This window comes from Prionailurus viverrinus, chromosome B2 (genome assembly GCF_022837055.1).
Source record: "Prionailurus viverrinus isolate Anna chromosome B2, UM_Priviv_1.0, whole genome shotgun sequence".
Classification (NCBI taxonomy): Eukaryota; Metazoa; Chordata; class Mammalia; order Carnivora; family Felidae; genus Prionailurus; species Prionailurus viverrinus.
Genome location: NC_062565.1, coordinates 2,321,127 through 2,327,126, shown reverse-complemented (window position 1 = coordinate 2,327,126; position 6,000 = coordinate 2,321,127).

The following is a 6,000-nucleotide window of genomic DNA, read 5'->3' as shown; positions in this document are numbered from 1 at the left end:
TATATATATATATATATATATATACACACACACACACACACACACACACACACACACACAGAGAGACAGAGAGACAGAGAGAGACAGAGAGAAAATGTTATTAGGTAAAATAAAAATTAACAAAATATACAAAACAAAAAAATTGTCATTGTACGTACTAGTTACCATCAAAAAGAACATAATTGAAATGACATCTCACAAAACACAATTTTACAATAATAAAGAGAACTGCCTCCACTGTGAGAGGGTAAATGCTTAGTACTGACACACCTAAGGTGATAGACTAGTAGTTTCCAATTACTAGATTAGGTCCATGCTGACATACAACTCTCAAAGTTTTAGTGGAAGAATACATATGTCCACACAACGAGATGCTAAGTATGCAAACTACACATTTTAAAGACAAAAGATCGCAAGATGCTGTCTCTATTTAAGACATTTCAAATGTATAACATTCACTGATATGTTTCACATACACATGCTGCCCTATCCGGTTCGTGAATGAATCCTTAAAATGTGTGGGCAAGATTTGCGCAGCCTCAGTGCTACGACTGAATCGCTGTTGCTTGCTTGATGCTTCTGTCCCATGGGTCTGAGCTGACCTCAGACACATGAGAACAGGCCCCCGATGATGAGGAAGGACGAGCAAATGAGGGGATACAGCCATCACTACATAGGAAATGACAGATGTGATGAACATTGACAGGGCTGTAGGTCAGGTTCTACGGAAGAAGACAATTAAGTAGGATTTCCACTGCAGGTTGTTTATTCAGGGAATGCTCTCGGGATAAATGGGGTGAGGGTGGAAAACAGCAGAGAATGTTGCTAAGCAAGGATGTGGTCTCCAGTGGAACAGAGCAGGAGCCTGATCCCATGAGATGCTGGACAGCACTCTCCAGTAGAAGCATCCATCTGTGATGGTAGAAATTCTCTGTCCTGACTGTCCAATATTATGCCCACTCTCCACCTGTCATACCTGAGAATTTAAAACATTCTAGCTAAACAAGTGAATTTTTTTTATGTTTTTAGTGGGAAACACCTTTCCTTGTTCTTTTTGTTTAGACTAAGTTACAGAAAAGAGTACCAAAAGTGAATGTCCGTACACCATCGCCTAGATTCCAGACTTATCAGCATTTTGTCACACTTGGCTTAATTTTTTGCCTCATGTCCTCCTGCTTTTGTTTGCTGGAGTTCTTCAGTGGAAATCCTAAAAACAAATTTGCATCCTAATACATTTCACTAGCAATCTGTAAAATATGGACATTTCCTGAATCATAATTTTATCGCACCTAAAAAAATTAATAGGTCCCTGATATCACCTACCACCCTACTGCACTCACATTTCCTGTACTGAGCCAGGAATGTCTTTTTCAGTTGTTCAACAAGTCAGGCTCCAAAAAATGATCCCCATGTTGACTGTATCTATTTTCTTCAAAAATATAAACATTTTCGATGGAAGAGATAAAAACAAGGGGAAATGACCTCAATAACCAGTGGAAATGAGAGGCTAAGGTGTCAAGTTCTATTCAAAATAGGAAAAGATATGAAAGGTAACTTTGGAGCATAGGCACACACGTATATAATTTCAACTTCATGAAAATAAGTGTTACTACATTTTGAAAATTAGTTAAGTCCACCATAGAAAATGAACAGAACCTGGGTCCTTCTGGTGAAGGAAGTGTAGCATCCCAGAGTTTAGACATGCACTCTTTGAGCCTCTTTCATTAACAGTCTCGTGCTTTCCACCCAGTATTTGCTTTGAAAATACTAGAACTCCTGGAACACAGTTAGGTCTCAGTAAATGTCAGCTATACTGGTACGAAAATGTTGACTACAAATAGATATGCCATCATGCCCTAATCATTTTTACTACCTGGTGATTCCTCTTGTGTTTTCTGACATGGCGTCTAACTGCAATGTCTGTTATTAATAAGCCTTTCCAATTGTCTACAATGCTACAAGTGGCATGCTATAAAATACAACGCAGAATAACAAAGAATTTAGGATGAGATGAACTCTGTGTGGAGGGTTTCTAAGAAGGCAGGTGCGGTGAGGGCCGCCAGTGGCTGGCCGCGTTCGGGAAAGGGAAAAAACACTCAAACCCTGATACGCTAAAGGCTTTCTCTGATGCCCCCCGCATCCCTTTCAATTGAGCCCTTCGGTAAAACTAAGGTCACAGCTTGCTGCTGTCTGCTACATAACCCATACGAGGCAGGAACAGCACCGTATGTTAACAGCACGGCTCTGAACCAGCAGAGGCGAAGCTGAGCGGTTCTGTTTTGGTGAATCCCCTGCAAACTTCATCTGCGCTTTCGGGCCAACGGAATCTCCCTCACACCGAGCAACCCCCTGCGACACTCCTGGAGAGAAGCTCTGGTTTCTAGATAGTTGTTGAAATGAAATAAAGCCTTCTTTTGTGATGAAGGAAAAAAACTCGGGGGAGAGAAGAGTTCGCTTTCCTGGCACATGATACAGAAGCCTACCCACCTTCCATTCTTTAAAACAAACAATGAAGATGTCTCAGGGAGTTTTCACTCACAACCTGGACCTGTACACATTCTGAGGCTTTGAATCGGGTCCTATGCAGAAATAAGGCTCAAGAGGTCTAGTAAAAGTGTGAGATTTCTGAGTCATGTTATGAAATGAGAGTTCACCCAGCTCATGGTCCAGGAAAATGCCAACATCTCTGGGTGTCACGACTGACAGTCCCAGGCTGGCACTGGGACCCTCCTGGGTGCAGCATCCCACAAGGCTGACCGAGACCTCCTGGCCTTCGTGGGAGGAGAGTCTGTGCCATCCCTGGGAGCCCGTTCAGACTTGTGTCCCACTTCTGCCTCCCAGAGATGCCATGATAGAACCATGGAAAACCCAGGACAAGAGTGTTGGATGCAAATATTTTTGGAAAAAAAGAAACATTTTATTTTCTCTCTGAAAGAAAGCTCACCTGGTTCTTGTCCTCAGAGACAATCAACAGAGGGTGTGCTGTGTCAGGGTTCAGAGAGTGTCTACTCGAAATTTTTAGACACTTTTCTGCCAAGCAGGATTCGGGGAAGGAAACCTGTAGCCTCCTCCTCTTCATTCAAAACAGACATCATTAGTGTTGAATGGGTGACAGCCGGTCCCATTCAGACAGCACACTGTCCTCTGCTCCTTTACTCAGCAGACCAGTGGATGTGCAGATGTCCTTTGAAAATGTTGGTAGGTTTGCACCGCGTTTCCACTGAATGTCCTTCTCTTCCTGGGCTAACCTCGGAAGAACTGCTTCTTGGCCACGTTCTAGAAGTTGCTTCCGGCCCTCAAATTCAGAGGGTAATTCCAGCCTTCCTTTGCACCTTCCTTCTCCGCTCTGAGGGTGTTTTGCTTTGAATGCTTATTAATCTCTGACATATCAGCCACCTGCTTTTCAGGGACCCGAGAGCCTTGGCCTGCGGCGAGGGGCAGCCTGCCCCGGGGCCTCGCCAGCACGCACGTGGGTCACCTGCGGGTCCTCCTCATGGAGCAGGGTCAGGACCTGGTTGTGCTTCTCACACAAAGGGCTCTGCCCGCCCCTTCTCCTTGCTCCTGGTGGATGGGAAGGAGCTGGGCAGTGTCCGTCACCCTTCCCGGCTGCCCGTGGACAGGGGTGACGGCAGAGGGGCAATGGGACATGTCGTGTAGGTGAGACCAGGATGGCCGGCTGCAGCCGCCACGCAGGCTGAGCACACACGCGGGCTGCTGGGGTCCCCGCTCGTCCAGCACATGGGGCACTTGGCTTCTGCCTGGGGTCCTGCCGGGCTAGGCCCATAGGACTTCCTACAGGAGGCTGGGCTCCCCAGGGACAGGTGCATACACCCTCACATCTCAGTCCTCACCGTGCTGGAGCCTCCTAGAATCCTGGGAATCTTTGGGCCTTTGGATTGCAGCTGCTGGGAGGCGCCTTTCCTGGGCCCAGGCCATGGCTCAGCTGGACAGATGCTCCTGCCTGGATCAGCGGCCTCTGCCGATGCCCCCTTTCTGCTCAGGCAGCAGAAAACTGGGTTTAGAGTTTATCTAATTTTGATGAGTTTAAATTGACAAAGCTTCCTGTGGGCACTTTCTACTCTCTTGGACACCACTGCCTTGAAACATGAATTGCATCCGACTCAGGCCTGCTTTGTCCTTGGCACCTTTTGTACATTCCACAGTCTGTCACTGGCTGTGAACTGCCCCCACTGGGTTCCCCAGACCACCTGGCAATGTGGCTTCCTTTCAGATGACGGCAATTCTGTCACGAAGGGAATGGCTGTGAACCTTGGAGCCCACACTCATACCAACTAGGGTTTGGATTGGAGCCCCAGCAGGTAAAGAGCATGTGGGCAGGTCACGAACAGTGTTCATTCAAGAGTCCATTCATGATTGTGTGCAAGGATAGAAGGACGGGACCTCGTGTACCTTACACAACACCTCAGTGCAGTCACACACGCACACACACAACACACATGCACATGCACACATGCACATACACACACATACAGATATACAAACATCATGTCATTTCCCTGATTCATCAATTAAGTAAACACTCAGGTTTCCTACTGCTTTTCTCATCATCATATTGCTATTTGCACTCACTGGAAGGATCATCATTTCTTATTAACAATAAATTCAAATAAAGGTGCACTGACACAATATGCATTACATGTGTCTTCCCCCTTGTAATTTTCAACACAGTATTTGTAAAACGCCATACCCATTTTAGAGCTTTTGTTAAGTCCCATGAGACAAAATGAGCAAGTAGTGTAAATATAGACACTGTGTTCTAAGCAGAGAGCACAAATACAATCTAATTTCACAGATAATAAGGAGCCAAAGGAGGGACTTGAAGCAGATATTCTAATATTTTTACACGTATGCATAGTCTACTGTTCTAATACTGAAGGGCATATTTTATTACCACTCAATATGAATATTTATTTTCCACTTGTGCATACAGAGGAATATGAATGTACTACAATAGAATGGATGTCTAGGAAGGACCTGTTGACATCTATACTGACAAGTACATTTAGTTCCTCTATCTGGTGAATATCCACAGTCTGTTATTGTAGACAATAAACCATATATGCAATCAATACAGATTTGTTTCTTTCAAGAACAATTCCAAATGGAAATGAACTAACTTGCCAATTCCTACAGCAACACAGAGACCAAGTTATATTTCACTCACCTTTATTCGCCTTCCCTGTGGATTCAAAGCTATTTCCCTACCTCCACTGCAAGTTACTGCCTAAATACAGCTCTGAGGATAGGAACGCAGACATGTAGAATCAGTGCCTGCAGGAAATGCAAAGGTTGACTCTACCAGCACTGGGGCATCCGTACGTTTTTCTGAAGCAAAAGGACACTTTCTCAGGTGACTTCACAGGTCCTCATGTGACACCAGAGATCTGCACTCTGGCTCTCAGAGGTAGAATATCAAGGCAGTCACAGACTCTAAGTATGGTTTCCTGAGAACGGTGACCTCCCTGTGTGTCTGTGAGACCCTTGCAACCAGGTGAGAGGGAGCTATGACTCTGAGCTGTGGCTGGGCTGGCACACAGAACCAAGTCCCTTCCCCTGCTGACGTCTCTGGGGGAACGGATGCCCCACGCTCTTAATGAGCCCTTGTCACTGAGCTGCCCAGACGTGGCAATCCTCAGGGACAATGACTGTGGAGGACAATTCCAGACAGACCTAATCTGTCTCTTCTATTAGTTCACGTATCTCGTAGAGGACAAGTAACTCCCTAGACATCCCCAGCTGCCTTACCTCCCATCTGTGAATGACCTACATGTTTTATAGAACACTAAATATTTTTTCCAAGTCTCAGGAAGATGGCGGTGTAGGAGGACTCTGGGCTCACCGTGCGTCCTGCTGATCACTTTGATTCCACCTACACCTGCTTAAATAACTCAGAAAACCGCCAGAAGACTAGCAGAATGGAGTCTCCGGAGCCAAGCGCAGATGAGATGCCCATGGAATAGGGTAGGAAGGGTGGAGAGG